The sequence below is a fragment of the Stegodyphus dumicola genome, chromosome 5 (genome assembly GCF_044657685.1).
Source record: "Stegodyphus dumicola isolate Sdum_Otavi_A_Nest chromosome 5, ASM4465768v1".
NCBI lineage: Eukaryota > Metazoa > Arthropoda > Arachnida > Araneae > Eresidae > Stegodyphus > Stegodyphus dumicola.
This window is the reverse complement of record NC_140772.1, coordinates 33,888,896-33,907,792: the sequence shown is the minus strand read 5'-3', so window position 1 is coordinate 33,907,792 and position 18,897 is coordinate 33,888,896. Positions and strand designations below refer to the sequence as shown.

The following is an 18,897-nucleotide window of genomic DNA, read 5'->3' as shown; positions in this document are numbered from 1 at the left end:
TTAAAAATTTTATCATTTATCAGGTATATTTTTGGACTTCTAGATTAAGAATGAAAGCAATTTTGCTGTGATCCTCAAAATCTGAAAGATGTATTAAAAGGCAAAAAGTGTACAGGGAACTTATATGATTATCTAAATTTATGATGAAACCATTTTGGGTACTCGCATATTATCGCAATCGCTTTAGTAAAAGTGGCCAAAGTTTCAGAATGTTTTAAACTCTGTTAACCATGCGCATAACAATTATTTAGGCAATCATGCATATGGAAAAGATTCAGTTTCCACTATAACAATTTTCGTATGTGCTCTTTTTGCTGTACTGCAACTAACTTCCAATGGTGTTTATACAGAAATTATGATCACTTTTTGTCTTAAACATGATTTTAAAATTTGTGCTTGTGAGATTTTCCTATAATAGAAGAAAGAGGTGAAATTTCTAAGTATTTTGCCGCAAAATTGCTAAAGAAATAATGCTTCAAATCTTTTTTAAAAATAACTTTTTTTTCCTTCTTTAAATTTCGTCAGACTGTGCCAAAGTGGTTGCGATAATGCGTAAATACCCCCTTTTGAATAATCCACTGTCAGGTAAAAAAGAATATTTTACATACATAAACTTCAAAATTTTCCTTTCTTCTTGCACACACACACACACACACAAAAAGAAAAGAAAAAGAAATGATGTACGTCTGTAATTACAAAATTTTTGACTCTAATTGTCGTTTATAAAGTATTAAACAAATTAAAAAACTGCATGATAAGAAGTTGAACTATTATCGCCAAAGTAGGCGATGTTTATATTTACCGGGGTTCTCTGGAGAAGTCTAAAACAGATTGATACAGAAGTATTAGTTGGAAATTTTTAGTATATTTTAGGAAAGTCTCACACGTGGGGGTGTAGCTCAGTGGTAGAGCGTTCGCTTTGCATGTGAAAGGCCCCGGGTTCGATCCCCGGCACCTCCAGGATAGTAAACTTTTGATTTCCACGAAGAATGTTACTACGTTTTGTTTTCAGTATAGACTACTTTTAGCATTCTGTTTTTGTTCAATTATCAATATCGTAATTAAATCACTGTTTTTTTATGTCTATTGTTCTGTTACCTACGAATAATTTCGTTCATGTGAATAAAGAAAGTGGTGTTCAAATACCACAGTTTTGATATTCAAATATAAAAGAGGATTTTTCTATATCCTGAAATTTTACAGCACTGCCAGTACATTAATTATTATACAGTACATTAATGCTCTATCAACAAATATCGAAAAAAATAAAAATTCTGATAGTATTATTTACATTTAAATACTTATTACACGTCACATACGAAACTTCTGTTTAGTGTTTTTCTGTTTACAATCAGTTTTGATATAATTTTCCTTTCACGGTGTTTTTACATTCTAAATGAAATTCGTACTGTACCCATTTCATCAGATGCGATATCTTACCCCGAAATTTACTTTCAGTTTTTTTTTTTTTTTGTTGTTGTTCTTTTGTTCTCAGAATAAAAATTAAGCAAAATTAAGCAATATTAAGCGCAGCGGTTAAGATAGGAAATGAGTTTTAATTATAGAAATAGTTTTCACTTTTCCAGTAAAAATCTTTTAAACTAAATAATTTACTCACTGAAGTAAGATGAAATCTTTTTAAAGTATGTTTAAAAGTGAATATTGCTCTTATTCTAGTCTAGAAATATGCACAAAATTTCTCAAAATTTTAATTTAGTGCTGCCATCTATAGACTAATAAAATAACTACCTCTTCACATTTCTATCATATCGGAGATATTTATTAATGTTTTAAGTTAACTTCTGCAGAAGAGCCCATTATTCTCTCACTGATTCAAAAAACATGTCTGTATATAGAAATACTATAGCTCTCAGACTTTCATATCGTAATAATCGAATTTTGTATCGGTCTCTCCATTCATCATCATATTTATTTTCAGTGGATCCCATCTCACGTGGATCTTTATGGCAACGAAATGGCGGAAACTAGCATACTTTGATACGAACGTGATTATGCAAGGTTTCTACTGCGGCAGCAGTACTTCCCTACAGAGCTTAAATTGCGTCGGAGCCCACAGGAGTCCGGCTCCGGTACTTTTTAGTTTTGGGGACATATTCTAATTCTAGTCGGAGCGCACCGAAGCCCTAAATAAGAAGGCTCCGGCACTCTTTTATGTAACGGAACAATTATTTTAGTAGAAGTTTGATCAAGAAAATTTTATTTTTAGCAGTAAAATTATATAAAAAATCTCTTATTTAATTTTGATTTATCTCTTTACATTTAATTTAATTTAAATTATTTAATTACTTTAAACTTTAATTATTTTAATAAATAAAAATAAATTAATTGTGAATTAATTAAACAATAATTAATAAATATTAATTATTAATATCAATTAAATAAGTGTTAATTAATTTGATACTCGTTAACTATTTAATTTTTAAATTATTAATGATTTTAGTAGTGATTTTGTTTATTTATTTACTCTTGTTCCTCATTCGTGATGGTCTTTCATAGGGCTCCGGCACTTCTAATTTTAGAAATTAAGCCCTGCTTCCCTGCAACCTGAAATGTTTCCACGAAGGGCATGGTGATGAGGTTTATATGAGTAGATCCCAAATGGGATATCAGCATTCAAAAGAAAGAAAATGGCCCAAAAACATGGCTTGGCGAAGTGAAGAATCTGCTGGAGATCTTGGAGGAAATTTCTTGGAATCTTCTTGGAGGGAATAATCTTGGAGTTACATATTAGTGGCTAGGATGAATATAGCTAAGATAAACTAGCAAAGAAGGTTTGTGGCCTTTTAACACCCTCATCTTCCGCCTTTACCTATCTGCAATTAAATTCTCTGAAAGCATCACAAATCATGGTGGAGTGGTTAGTGCCCCCCCCACCCATCTCTGGTACCTGGGTAGCAAGCCTAGTTGGACTCTAACCCTTGAGTATCACAGGAGCTCCCGAACTGCGCTCTCACGTATCAGCCTCTGTTTCAAAGACAGCATGAAAATCTTTGCCACATGCTCCAAGTGTCGAGAACATCAGGCGTCTGCTGAGCATATATTAGGCTGCTTAGGCCTCTATAAAAAGGATTACTCCAGTCTCCTCCTAGTTCTCGACTTTCTTAGAATCAATGGTCTTTTGGACCTTATCTGACTTCGTCAGAAACCGGAGCAAAAGCAACCACATTTATCAGCACTGAAATTTTTTGATATTGTATTATTATGCTTTTTTTTTTCTTAACTATAAGGCTAATTTTTTGCAATAAAAATTGAAGGTAGTTAAATTGAAGGATTCTAAAAACTATGATAAAAAAAAAGAAAACTGTAATATTTCACATTTCATTCATACACTGAGAAATATTTACACAAATATTCATACATATATTGGTACTCTTCTGTTATCGGGACCGAATTCAGAAATGTATGTCATGTATGGACATGTGTATGTATGTACTTATATATGTTCTCTTGCTAAGTTATAATCCATAGACATAATCATTTCCAAGGAACTGATGGACGGAAAGAATATAGAAACAGCTATTGTTAAATGTTCCTCCTGCGCAATAACGTAAGAATTTTAAATAACCTTCCATGCCCCTTTACACATTCAAAAAAGCATAAGATTTTAAACTTTATTTTTCAGATTTAAGAAATATGTTATTAATTAAAAAACTGAACGATTTAAAAATAATAAATGCACTTCTTAATAATTTAAACTTATTTTTAGTTAGGATATGTTCAACTCACATTTTATATTTAAGATGATATTATTGTTTAGGATAATTATTATTATTTAAGAATGTTTGAAACTATGTTGTAGTTAATAACAGACTTTTCTAATGCCATTCGTTATGTAGTGGCGCTAAATTGTTTGCTTTCCCTTTTTATTTTTACATTTTAAATTTTTAATGTTTTTAATATTTTCAAACATTTTTCGAAATATGTAAAGGTAAACTCTACATAAAGTCCTCAGGTTGCAGTTTAAATTTTGGTTTAATGTAAATTATTTCTCTGTATCTGTAAACTACAATCTACAGTCTAACAGCTGCAATGAGGAAAACGAAATTGAAATTTCAAGAACAACAAGATTGAAATGAAGATTTTGAATAAAATATTAAAGAAGAGCGGAGGGGGATTATAAGAGAAAGAACATGTAAATGAAGAGATATTAATAAATTGGTACAATGCTGACAAAGGATCTTTACATAGAATGAAATCCGAAAAAAATGGCGGCCAATAGTCGGAGCAAACATTTTGACATAAAAAATCTCGGTACTCATATAGAAAAAGCCTTGGATTCTGTTTACTGTCGTCACATATATAAAGGTAGAGGCAAACGTGAACCTCTTTAAATATAAATAACACTCCAAGGTGAATGTCCACACTTCCAAACAGTTTTTATCGTCACTGTAGGCAATTATCTTAAAATTGATAATCATTAAAGTTTGTCAATGAGAGGTTGTCGTCATGAGAGCTGTAGTAGCTGTTGAAAGTCTGTGTCCAGTTGTATCACTATATGATGTCTCGGATGCTTATTCCTCTCTTGGTTACGTACACTGTGTCAGTTAGTAACTGACTGCGTCTCAGGTACTGACTGGACTCAGTGTATGTAAACAGGACAGGAATAAGCATCCGAGACATTATATGGTGATACAGGTACTGACTGTCTCGTGATGTTACTGATCCAGTGAAGCATTCTACACAAGCTCCGTGCTAACTTTCCAAAATATTTTCGTGCAGTTATTATTTAGAAGAATTAGTATACTAATACATTGACTTTTTCATGTATACCGACCGAACTAAAAGGGTGTTGGATGAGCATTCTCCACACCCAGGATTTGGCTATTGGGTCCCCTAAAAACCTCAGTCGCCCTTTAAAAAGGGGAGTATATAAGGTATTTCATATTGAAAAAAAACTGTTATAAAACTGTTTTTCATAACAGTTATAGATCATAAATATCTCGCCCTTGTTCCGAGAGGTATTTTATAATACTGTTGCGGGCGTACGGGTTCATAATAAATTGAATGCATAAGTCGATAAGAAGTTAAACTTGATTATTATTCCAAGAAATAAGACAAAATGCTAAAATTTCTTCAGATATATTCGTGCAATATCGCAATATCTCACAGTAGTTATATTTTAAACTACAAAAACGTTTTACAGAACATGACTCAAAGCAAAGAAAGCTAATCCGATCTCAACGCGAATTCGCTACATTCAACAACGGAATTGAGATGTTTTTCTCCAGCTTTTATAAGCTTTTTAATTATGCACGAGAAAATTATCGTATTTTTTTTATTTTTCTTGATAGCAAAAGAGTACAGTTATAAGGTATTGCTTCCGCCTTCTTAGCGAGCCTTCGTGGTGTAGTGGTCTGCACACTCAGCGCGTAATTGAAAAGTTCGTGGTTCGATTCCCGGCGAAGGCGGTTGCTCATTTTTCATATTCCAAATTACCTAATGTCTCTACAGTGGCGCCCGAACTAAAAGGGTGTTGGATGAGGATTCTCCATACCCAGATTTTGCGATTGGGTCCCCTAAAAACCTCAGTCGCCTTTTAAAAAGGGGAGTATATAAGGCATTTCTACCGCTTTCCTAGCGTGTCTTCGTGGTGTAGTGGTCTGCACGCTGGGCCGGTATTTCAGAAGTCCGTGGTTCGATTCCCGGTGAACGCGTTTGCTCATTTTTCATCTTGCCTGCTTCCAAAAATACATAATGTCTCTACACAGTTATCAGATATCTATTTACGAAAATGTTAAATGCGCGTGCTCCTGTATTTAAATTTTTTCGGCGTAGCCTTTTTCTTCAAACAAGTCTCGTGCTGCATTGCACGGGAATATGAAACAATTTTAATTACAAATTCTACTAAAAATAGCAAATTGAAAACAAAAACTATAACACTGCTCCCTTTCCAAGGACTGCACGCCCCGGGCAGTACAATTCCTGGTCAGGAAGCCAAACGCATCAATGCAACATAACGTTACAATAACAAACAATATAAACAATAGCTACAGTAAGTAGCTCAAATCACATCAAATACAAATTAAATACTAAAAGAAGTTACATCAAGTACTAAATTTATAAATAGAAAGGACCATGGTCTTATACTATTTACAGTTATATACTCTACATAATAAGACCATAGAAGGAGATAACCTGTCGTAATGAACGACTTTAGGTTTAGAGTTCGATGACTTACGGATCCGAACCACGACGTCGTTCAGCCTGTTTTGGACTGTCTACCCTGCTAAAAATGCCCCGTAGAAACCCATAAAATTTTTTTACGGGGAATTGGCCTACGGGTACCCGTACAGAACCCATAGAAAGAAACCCGTACGGTTGTACGGGTACCCGTAGGCCAAATACCCGTAAAAACCCATAAAAAGAAACCCGTACGGTTGTACGGGTACCCATAGGCCAAATACCCGTAAAAACCCATAGAAAGAAACCCGCATGGCTGTACGGGTACCTGTAGGCCAAATACCTGTAAACAGAAACCTGTACAATTGTACGGATACGAATAGGCCAAATCTCTGTAGAAACCTGTAGAACTGTAGGCACTATAAACAAAATCCCAGTAAAACCCCATAGCCAAAAATCAGAACTTTATATGCATATGGCGCACAGGTGGTACACAGCCCTCTGGTGGCTGTGTAGAACTAACTAATACCACAGCTCGGCGATCCTGACTCTGTTTTCGGCCTCGAAAACAGGGATCAGCGACACTGGTACATCAAGACGGCACCTGAAAATAAATAAATAAATAAATAAATAAATAAAGGAAAGGGACAAAAAAGGACAGAAATTCGGAAGAACCGCACACATTCCTAAACAGGAATAGTCTAAGGCTTCCATGTGATCAACTGCTGTAGTTGGTACAGCCAGGACCTTCATGTTGTTCTATTTTTTCCACCTGGTACCGGTTTTTGCATTTCCTCGCTGTTACTCGGTACGGACCGAAGAACTTTGGCCTTAACTTTAGACCACCTCCATACTGCGTTCTTTGTATGGCAACTAGGTCGTTCACTTTGTATACCTGTGCCTCTTTTCTCTTTTTGTTGTACGTATTTCTATTCTCTTCCTAAATTTTTAGAATGTTTATCCCTGCTTCCTCTCTCATATCTTCTCGATCTTTCATCATAATATTTTCTTCTTCTTCGATAATTTCCATAATCTTTAAGTCCTCTCGATTTCTCATTTTAACATCAGTGAGGAGCTTAAATGGAGAATCTTTGTGCTTCTGCTCTCGGTGCTGTTCAAGAACCGTTGTACATCTCCAACATATTTGTACCACTTGGTTGGATCATCTGTGGATAATTTGGATAGGGCTGGAATTAGAGTGAGATGAATTCTTTTCACTTGTCCATTTCCTCTAGGAACGCCTATAGTTATAAATACGTGCTGAACCTTCTCTTAACTACAGTAATCTTCAAAGTCTTTAGAGTTAAAAGCCGTACCTTTATCGCTTATTATCCTCAAAGAATTACCGAAAGTTGATTGTTGCAGTTTCAGCTTCTGCAATGCCTCTTGAGCTGATGTAGACTTTACTGGATAGAGCCACACGAACTTTGTAAATGCGTCAACCACGGTCAAGATATGGTTGTAGTTCTTATTTGTCGAAGGTAGAGGTCCTATAAAATCGATATGAAAAGTGCTCTATACTATCTTTTGGTAATGGGATTCAGCAACCCTTCGCCCTTACCTCGTTTTCTGTCGCACAAAATACACTCTACACAATTTGAGATAACTTGTTCAATTCGTTTTCTAAGGTTAGGAATATAAAAGTCCATTTTCAGCAGATCATGATTGCCTATCCAAGTAGTGATTCCACAGCAGTCAGCCCATTTTCTAATTTCTGAATTCTTCCGGTTAACAGAGCACCTGCGACGTCATCTCCAATAAGAACTTCTATTTTCAAATCCTTTTTTCCTACATCAGATGCATGGATATTTTTTTGCCTTAGTTCTTCTATCCATGGTCCAGGCTATAAAGTGACTACTGGTCCACAAATCTTCGACTGTTCCAACAAGATTAGTCGTTTAGAAAAATTACCTCTCAGGCTTCTAACGTTCACTTCATAGCGTTTGTGAATTTCTCTCTTTGTTGTCACTCCTCCAAAAAGTGCATGAATTAAAGATTCGGATCCAATTGCATGGCACCTTATGTCTACAGCAGTCACCTTTAATATGTATGAACGTTGCGATCCTGTGTCGATAAGTTCCCTTAATGTATTCAGCTTTTTGTTTGCGTCGATGTTAATTAATAGTGTTTGAAACTTTACACTTCTTCTAGGAAACAGGTGCTCGCAAGTGATACGTTTTGTGTTTTCTCTTCTTTAATCTTTTCAGTATCATTGTTATTTTGATTGGTGGGCAAATCCGGACACATGACACCCCAATGCCTTTTCGAGCATATCAAACATCGTACATTTGTCTTGCATTGCTTGGCTCTGTGTTCAATTTTGAGGCAGAAGAAGCAACCCTTCTTTTTCTTAATTTCAACATTCTTTTGACTCAGAGGCATCTTCTGAGCAACGAAGCAATCTCGGCTTTCATGAGTTTTTTTCACAAAATATGCAAGAATTCTTCTGTCTATAATTGGTTGCTTTATAATGACCTGAGAATAAATCAGTTGTTGTAGGGACGAAATGTTCATTCTTTACTTTTTATCTTTTCTACTTTCTTTCTTGGCACCCGAATCAATTAATTTAAATCCACCTTTTGCCAAAGGAATTCTCTGCTCTCTTTCCACTTCATTCTTTAAAAACAATAATAATTGTTTCAATTTTTCAGAGTGAGAATTTTCTGCTGTAATTATTGATGCATGATTTCTAAGCCAAACTCGTAAATTTTCCTCGGGAATGCAAGATTCCACTAGCGGAAACAGCATTGCAGCATATTTATCGCTTGTCATTTCTATTGCCTCCAACGAACGTAAATACAACTCTAACTTGTCATACAATTCTGATATACTGCATTTTCCCTTTTGATCAGTGACATTTTTAATAATCAAACCTAATAATTCCCGAATATAGAATTCTACTAACAATTCTTCCCTGCCGAACCTATTTTTTAAGCTTTCTATAACTTTTTCATAATTTTCGTGAATTGTAGGGAAGCTATTTACAATATCACGTGGTCTCGTGCCGGGTACGGTCGCTTGAACGAGATAATGCATCTTATCCTCGTTTTGAATTTCTTTTTCTTCATGTATTCGCGAAAATTGTCCCCAAAACGGTAACCAATCTTTAATTTCGCCACCGAATTGTTTTAACTCTATTTTAGGTAATTTTAATTTCCGTTTGTTCGAATTCGGCGGTACACTGCTAGTAGATTGTACATTTGGGGATTGAAGAATAATTCCGTTTCTACTCGTATTAAATCTAATTTTTCTTTGTATTCTTCAACTTTTCAAACTGATCATTTGAAGAAAATTCCGAATTTAATATTTGATTATCAAACGCATTAAGTTCAACAGATAAAAGTTCTAAAGTAACAAGTTTCATTTTTAGAGATTTTTCACCAGGAATTTCCTTTTCTAATTCCTGTAAAATTGCATTAATTGTTCTCGTAAAAGGCGCTCTCGCAGGTTTTCGTTTCTCAATTAACGATTCCATTTCAATAAAAATAAATTCAGTAAAGTCAAATAGAATTAAATTCCATAAAACCAGTAAAATTACCTTGATTTGCTTTACCGATCACTTCCGTCGTCACCAAAATTGTTCGAGATTCGCAAAAACTAACCGTTCTCCTTTCTCCTAACAAACTTAAAATAATTTTACATATAAAATTCCAAAGCGTCATATTTTTTTTTCAAACTCCGTAGAAGTACAACAAACTACAACAAAACTCACATATTTTCCACTCTTACAGTGACAAGGTATGAGAGAACGATAAGAAATGAGGCTGGGTTCTAGCAATGCCCTCTGGTTGCTGTGTAGAACTAACTGATACCACATTAATATATTAAATGCGCGTGCTTCTGTATTTTAATTTTTCCGGCGTAGCATTCTCTTCAAATAAGTCTCGTCCTGCATTGCACGGGAATATAAAACAATTTTAATTACGAGTTTATTTGCAGTTCGTCTAACGCTGTGAGGTACTTGCGTAGAGTTCTGGAGATCCTCTTTCACAACAAACAGAGTTGTCTGAGGAAAAGATATTTCTCTCATAGTAATAAGTAAGAAAGGGTCTATGTCCAAATATGAATTGATTTAAATGGGGGTTCCTGAGATATACCGTTTATTACGCTGAATAGTTCATGTGTTCTCTTGCCTTGGGGAACAGAGTTCCATTTGTTCTGCCAGATGATTTATTTTCTTATCTGCTTCTTTTTTACTTCCTTTTACGAAGTAAAAGAACTATTGTAATCACGAAAAATTCCACGTACCGTATTTCAACGAAAATATCCATTTTGACCGCTATCGAATGCAATTTAACGATGCTTTTGCATGACATCTGTACGTATTCACAGAATAAAGTACTCTTTCCCCCCAAAACAAAAATTATAAAACTGATTAAAAATGGATTCAGAAGATATTTTTTTCGTGGTGTCTGTACGTACGTACGTACGTATGTATGTATGTATCTCGCATAACTCAGAAATGAGTAGCCTCAGAGCGTTGAAATTTTATATATAGGGCAGCTACAGGATATAGTTGTGCAGCTCTCTTTTTGGTGGCAATCGGCCGCGCCAGAAGTAAATAAATAAATATATATATATATATAAAGTCAAGACAGGATTAATCTGGTGCAAATTTCCCCAATGGTCTTCGAACTCCGCTAACTCAAACTTCCAGTGAATCATCAAATTCGTTTCCGGTGTGTGATTTAACGGCATATTTTAAAAGTGTTTTGAAATCATCGAGTATCTGTGAGTGCAAAAGTGAAAAGTATTTCGAATCAAGGTCAGTGGCCAACATAGTGAAATATGGTTAATCTTCCTTGCTCGCTTCGAATATTCCCAATGTTTATGCATCTCCGATCATCGCGTAGAAAGAAAATTATACATCCAAAGTGCTTTGAAGGTCATCAACCTCATCAGTGAAATAAGAAATGCTAAATAGTATTTTATGCTCTCTTGCATGTTCAGTGCTTTATTCGGCTAATTCTTCATATTCTAAGAACGCTATATTATCATACGTCATCAAATATGATAGGGAAGTGATGTTAATTTCCAAATTGAGTATATTACGTTTAAAAAATGGCATTTATAAGTTAATTGTATTATGATTTATTGATGGTAATATTTTGCTTTAATCATTTTAAGATCAATGTTAATAATTCAAACATTTTATGATTTATTTAAAATGTAGTTTTGTATTTCAGCATTGGGAAAAAGAAATTATTGAATTTGGTAAAAATTAGGAATGCTTTACTTAGGGAAGGTTTCTAATGCGAATAATATTTGTGTACTATTGTTTTAAATTTTTTTTTTGAATTTTTACTGTATGCTAAGAATGAAATTATTGTTTGATATTTTTGAGTTGTAGGAATTTCTTTAATGTTGTTATGATAAACGTTGAAGGCTCTCACCTTATGAAAAAATAAATTTTTTTAATCTAAGTATTTTTATTTTTTCATAAAATGGAGTGTGTTTTTAATATTCATATGGAATGACAGTTCGAAAAAGGCCAGTTGCCTCTACAGAAGGAACGGAGACCTTTTCTATAGTAACTGCTAATTTGGCAAATCTTTTGGCCACTGGTGAAGAATATTAAACACCAGTTTGCTCAACTCATAAACCAATATGATGGAAATGCTAGTATTTAGATAAAGTTGTGGAGTCTTCAAGTTTTGTAATGAATAAGTAAATTTTAAATGTCTTAATATGAGTGAAAAATTTGAAATTGTGTTTATGAATGATGTTTTACAAAATTTTTATATTTTAAAATACCTTCCCTAAAAAACATAATTAAATAACATGAAAGTTGGCATCTTAATTTGTATTATAATAGAAATTTTCATCAACAAAAATTTGAAAGAATTTTATTTGAACATTTAGTTTGTGAAAAAATTTGATTTTTTACCATGTGGAACTATCAAGAACTTTACAAAATTTCATTGGACATTCTTATCTCAGAACACTAAAATATGCAATTGTTTTAAAAGAGTACAGTGTCTAAAATTATTATTGAATTCAAAATTTTATGATATTCAGTGAAATGCCAAAATTGATTCAAAATATCGGTCAAAATTTTATGACAATAATTTTTTGTTTAAAAGTTAATATGTTTGTATTTTCAAAATTATATCTTTCACATTTTGCTGCTCTAATGCTTGTTCTTCCACTCTGCTCACACAACCTTTCTTTTGAAGGGGGGATATGTAAGATATAACAAAATATGATAACTGTTTCAAAAAAATAAATGACGACCTCAAAATTAACATTCTGAATTTGGTAATCTGCCCCTAAATTCATCTCTTCTCACAGGTTCCAGACTTTTCTATCTTATGTAACGTTTTAATGCAGATGCGTCCAATCAAATTAATTGTAAACCGAAAGTTTTCCGCCGCCCACCCTTCTTCCTCTGAAGTTCTACGATACTCTGCCCTTTTCCGCGTGAGCTCTCCCCGCCTTCTAAACTGTGACTTATGCTGAAATATTGTGTCTTTTAAAATTACAAGTGTTTCTTAAAAAGTGTGTTTATTCCAGGACTTTGTACAGGGTGAACTGTTTGTGAATACTGTTAATTTATATGACTTTAACATTTCTCGTACGAGAACTCTTGAAATTCACCAGAAATATGTTACTGTTGACTTATTCCTCATTTGAGCCGCTCCCACCAGTATAATTACGATCCATTTCATTCTGAACCTGTTTCAAAAGCATACTTAATTTAAATTACTTAATGTTTATTTTTTCAAATGCTTTATTAAGCAAACTTTTCAGCTAGTTATATCTTTCGTCACAGCTCGAACAGCTCCCAGATGCTTTTTCATTCTACATACCTTTGTATTTGCTTCAGCTTCGCCTAGTAGGCGCGGCGTTACACGCCCATTTTTGCAATACCAACGCCTAAAGGCATTTTTTCAAAAGCGGTGGTTAAAGCAGCAGAGGCTGCTAATTGCCTCCTAACCATTCAAAAGACAAGACAAGACAAGTTGGTTAGACGCTTTTCATCCATGCTGCTGCCGCTTACTTGCTTAAGGTGACGTCGTACTTCAAAATGAGAGTTATTCTATTCAAATATTATTAAGAAATATCTTGTCTGAAAAAGGATTATTTGATATGCATGGAAAAAATGAAGATTGTGATTTTTCAAGATATGTTGTGCTAAATTGCGTCATCATGCTTTTCACTCTGCCACCTTCAAGCCACTGCGGTCTTCTCGGTCATCTACGCAGTATCTAAGTTGTTAAGAGTTCCACTGCTTCTATCTACGCATTTGAAATCATTACATATATAGATATACCCACTCTCTTACTCGTCTCCATGAGCTCAGTTTTCTCACTTCTTTGCACGGAGTAAAAAGGAAGTATTGTAATCGCGAAAATTTTCAGGTACCATATTTCAACGAAAATATCCATTTTGATCGCTATCGAATGCAATTTAACGATGGTTTTGCGTGAAATCTGTACGTAAGGACAGAATAAAGGACTCTTTCCCCCCAAAAAAAATTATAAACCTGATTTAAAATGAACTAATTTTTCGTGGCATCTGCGCGTACGTACGTACGTACATTTCTCGCATAACTCAAAAACGATTAGCCTCAGAACGTTAAAATTTTTGATATAGGTCTGCTATAACATGTAAATGTGCACCTCGTATTTAGGTTGCAATCGGCCCCACCAAAAGTATATAAATATATTTATATATATATCCACTCTGTTACCTGACTCAGTGATCTCAGTTTCTGTACTCTTATATGTTTGTAAATTGTGTATTTTTTGCTTTAAAAATGATTGAATTATGTTTTTCTTATCTTCCGGTTAAGGCAGGGGTGGGCAAATACTTTTAAGCGCGGGCCTAAATGAAATTTTCAAAATGTCTCCCGGGCTGGAGGACTATACCGCGTACGCTGTGCACACACGAATGTTTTGGGTGGAGTTTTTTCCTTGCCCAAGAAATTTTTTTGACAAAAACACTATAAGTATCATTTTAAACTTTAAAATTTAAAGCACTTGGACAGAGAAATTTGACAGTTAATAAAAGATAAGAGTAATAGTAAATTGTCTTACTTAGGTGTATAATGCGAACAATTTGTGCCCAGTAAAATATGTCACGTAATTTTTAAAGAAATATGACCCATTATATTAAATTAATGGTCATTAAATAAATTGGTTAATGAAAGATTTTATTTTGATATTTATTTATTTACATCTTAACGATACAAATTACCGTAATTTCCGGAAGAAACGCCGCGGCGTTTACGTGTTTAAAACTTAAATTTTCAGTGGGTGCGGCGTTTCTACCCATGCGGCGTTTAGGTGCACTAAAAATAAAATATTTCCTATGATGGTCATTGTACATTGTTTGGATGGCCTTGTCATTGTGCATAAACTGGTGCTGTTCCCACACAAAAGACCACTCAGTTGCTTTTTGCGAACGTTATTTTGTTTACATTCTTTCCCATGAACGGACCTACATGCCTTATTCACCCTAAACCAGATCTCAGAACAATAACATTCTTCCCTCTTTCAAATCAACATTCTCATCAGTTTGAATAGTCTCTCTCCTCTGCCATTCCATGAATCTTCCAGGACCCATCCTCTCCCCACCTCTGCCTTTTCTGCAATTTTTTTCAAAGGCGGACACGACTCCACCTGCCTCGCAATAACGAACTCTGACGTATTTCCCCTTCAGCCTGAATGGATTTTTCTTGGCATTCTGCCAAATACAGATCCCATCAATTTGAGTACAAGTACTTGTTGGATAGTTTTTAATTAGGGAGCGGAACATTTTTGAAAATGTCTCTAAACGGCACAGAAGCTATACATTTCTTACCTTTAATTTATTTTTGAGTTATGGTTTCATTTCATGCATTTTTCTTAACTGGTACGTCATATACCAGGACTTAGGTTGAGTTTTTGCATCTATACGGCCCAAGACGATGTATGTCACGCGCAATTTAATCTATTGCGGCGTTTACGCTGATGCGGCGTTTCTGTGTAATTTTAAATTTTTTCCCGCCATTTTTCTCGAGTGCGGCGTTTACGCTGATGCGGCCTTTCTTCCGGAAATTACGGTATTTTATTTTGATCAGAGTTATTACATTTTTATATTTATGTTACATTTTGTAAATATAATAGTAAATAGAATTATAAAAAGAAAAGACAAGCATCAAACGTTAAAATAGAATAGTTTTAGTTAATGCGAAACGTGAAATCTGGAATGTTCATTTGATATTATTTCTTCAAGATTTGGATCCAAATCACTTGTAGTAATCCTTAATACCAAGTGTAGATTTTCGATCCATCGTACTATTGTTTTTCTCGAAAGTCTTACATTTTCAAAAATATGTTTTTTTTTTTTTTTTTTTTTTCAGGACAACATATCTCCGACACTTGTATCATGCATTGTTTAACAAATTCTGCTTCAGCAAAAGGTTTACAGAACTTAGCAATTTTGTGTGCAACAGCATAACTTGCTTTTGTTGTAGATTTCTCGATACTACTTTGTTTGGTACAAATATTTTGTTGCTTATTCAAGTTTTTTGTCATGTTTTCTGCTGCACTTTATTTTGATATTTATTTATTTTAAGTTCTTTTAAAGAAAGTGGATGTTTTGATCTAAAATGCCTGTTTAAATTGTATTCCTTGAAAACAGCAATTGTTTCCTGTCAAACTAAACAAACTGATTTCTTATCAATGTTTGTAAAAAGTAATTTACCGTCCATGCTTCATTGAAATTTCTGCACTCCAAATCAACTTTTCTTTTATTAGATTGACTCATTTTACAAAGGCCTACAAATAAATAATTTAATTATTACAATAAAATAATATATATATATATATATATTATTAAGAAATAAGACATATATATGTAGTGGGGGAGTTGAAGATGCTAAATAACAATTCCAACGTTGTTTTCCACACCACAGAACATTTAATAAAGATAATCAGAAAAGGTACAAATTATATTAAATATAAGTGCCGTTTGATACAAACAGGATTCTGTATAGTTTTACCAGTCTTACCACATAACCGATTAGTGTCTACTCGCACTTGCTGATGTACGTATTAAAAAGTCAATTTACCACCTTCGCGTGGAAAACTACAGTTCCTTATTCTACACCTTCACCTGCAGACAGACATCTCACCACCTTCGCGTGGGATAGCAGAAGAGTCTCTGTCATACTCCTCTTTCACCTCGCTGCTGGCGCATCGGTGAGGCCCTCTGGTGGTTGTGTCGCACTTACGGATACTACATATATAAGAGATTAAATAAGATATATTTTAAGAGGATGTTACGGCATGTAAGAGATTAAAAAAATTGCATGCAGGATTTTTCAACGGGCCGGGTAAAGTAAGCAAAAGGGCCGGATTCGGCACGTATGCCGGCTATTGCCCACCTCTGGGTTAAGGTTTTTTATGCCTTTAGTAAATCTGCATGCAGTATGCGTAGAATTATCAACAATTTAAAAAGTTGCTTAATTGCCGCTAAGCCTAATTATTTTTGCCATGGCGGCTATGCTTGTTTCCATTTGAAACTGAGCAGAATATCATACTTGTTGCCAATCTAGAGAAAGAAAGCTTTACAACAACAAAGATACGAGAGCGAGAGTTAACTCCGATTAAAGTAGAATGAAATGCTATTTAAGCAAAAGTTTCGGAAGTTAGAGCGTGTTTGCCTATTTAAGGCCACGTTGTGTTGTGATTATTAGCGACTTGCGTTCGCGGCGTTTCGCCAGTAGGCTTATCTCGCCGGCTTACTGCAAACCAGAGTTCTTTCTACGCGTTAAGGTATTCTGTGAGCCGTTAGTCTAATCTACCGCACCTTGAAATTAGTATTTGTTACGTTATTCTTCTAAGCCAGAAGTGCGTGGCTTCTTGTAACCCAAGTTCGGTCATTGTTAATTTTATAATTGACTAAAAGAGTCTCACACACCCTTTTTCTTATTTTTGTTTTGTTTCACGAGGCTAGAAAATAATTCTTCAAGAGTCCTTTTGAAAATTTATGCTTCCAAATAGCTATGGACTTTACAGCCTCTTATTCCCCTCGCGTTTCCTTGGCTGCATGAAAATTATCTAGAGTGAATGATTGTATTTAAACGAAATGCAGTGAAAAGATTTTAGTTAGAGCATGGTTTCGCTAGTGTGAACATAGGCTACTATTTCTTCCAGCTGTTAACCTTGAATATCGGGTTCGCATTTTTGCCGTCGAATTATTCTCCTGCTGATGTAGGTTCTGAGTTGACTTTAAACTGTAAAGTCTTGTACCACTCCTACCTTTAAATTCAGTATTACGTATATTTTAAGTTCTCACTGGAAGTGGTCGGTGTCTGTATCTAATAATTTTGTGCATCTCCAAATCAGATGATGGTGGTTCAGTGGGTTTACTAATTTTAACACTTTTACATTTTAAACAATATTTTAATTACTATATACAGAGCGTATTCTTAGGCCGCCGCCTTCAACATGAACAAACTTTATTCTCTTCAACTAAGCGAGCAACAGCGCCCTCTAGCCTTTTTCTTCAAATTACACAACACTCCCCACCTGAACTCGGTGGAGAGTTCATCTTTCAATAATATATTCTAGAATATACAATTAATATTTCGACAATAAATCCTGGAGAAATGGTTAAATATAACAAACATGCATACATAATTATAAGCACATAAAATTTTACAAAACATTAAATAATACCTATCAGCAAGGTCAGGAGAATCAAACCTAAAAATACAAATACAAACATTAGTTAAGTTCCATATTATATAACAATTGTATAGGCCTTTTTAAGGTACCAGTAGGTGTTTTAATTATGCAAGATCTTATTTTACCATCTCTGCCTGGCATTAATTCCAAAATTTTACCTATTGTCCAAAGATTTCTGGGATGTTTGTCGTCATGAATCAAGACAATATCGTTGATTTTAAACTGAGATGCGTTAGAGTGTGGAGGACAAATATTGGCAGATCTCAGATTAAAAAGATACTCTGATCTCCAACGCTTCCAAAAATGATTTAAAATATCTTGATGGTATTTATATCGTTTAATAATTGAATTTCTTGACCCAATCAAATTATTTGATGTTATTTTATTAGCAGGCAGAGATAGCAATTGTCTACCAACCAGAAAATGAGAGGGTGTTAGTGGAGAAGGTTCATTGGGATCGGTAAATACGTAGGTAATTGATCTACAATTAATCATTGCCTCGATTTCAATGAGCACTGTTTCAAGCTCTTTCACAGTAAGTGACGATCGACCAATAATTTTTCGCAAGCTGGATTTTATGGTTCGTACCATACGCTCCCAAAACCCTCCCCACCATGGACCCCTCTCAATAATAAATTTCCAATTTATGCCTCTAGCAGAAAATAATTCTTTCACAGATGAATCACTCAAAGTTTTAAAAATATGTTTTAGTTCTTTATCAGCTCTTTTAAAAGTCTTGGCATTATCGGAGTACACGGTGGTGCACAGTCCTCGGCGAGCTAAAAATCTTCGGAAAGCTAGCAAAAAACTTTCAGTGCTGAGATCAGTTACTATCTCTATATGTAAGGCACGAGTGACCGCACACGTTAACAACAGCATGTAAACTTTACCTTGCCTGTCTTTCGTAAAAAATGGACCGGCGAAGTCCAACCCGGTCGCAGCAAATGAAGGCGCCTCTTGGATTCTGTCTGGAGGAAGTGGAGCGATATCCTGTACCCCAGGACGAGCACTATATCGTTTGCATATCACACATTTGCTGATGATAGTCTTAACACGCTGTCTTCCCTTACTGATCCAA

The 18,897-nt window shown here is 34.6% G+C and overlaps 1 non-coding gene across 1 annotated transcript; it reads left to right on the top strand.

Annotated features, from left to right (window-relative positions):
• The first annotated feature begins 888 nt into the window (after positions 1 to 888).
• TRNAA-UGC (transfer RNA alanine (anticodon UGC)) lies at positions 889 to 960 on the top strand. Its single transcript has one exon. It is a non-coding gene; the product is annotated as a tRNA-Ala (tRNA).
• Positions 961 to 18,897: the final 17,937 nt, after the last annotated feature.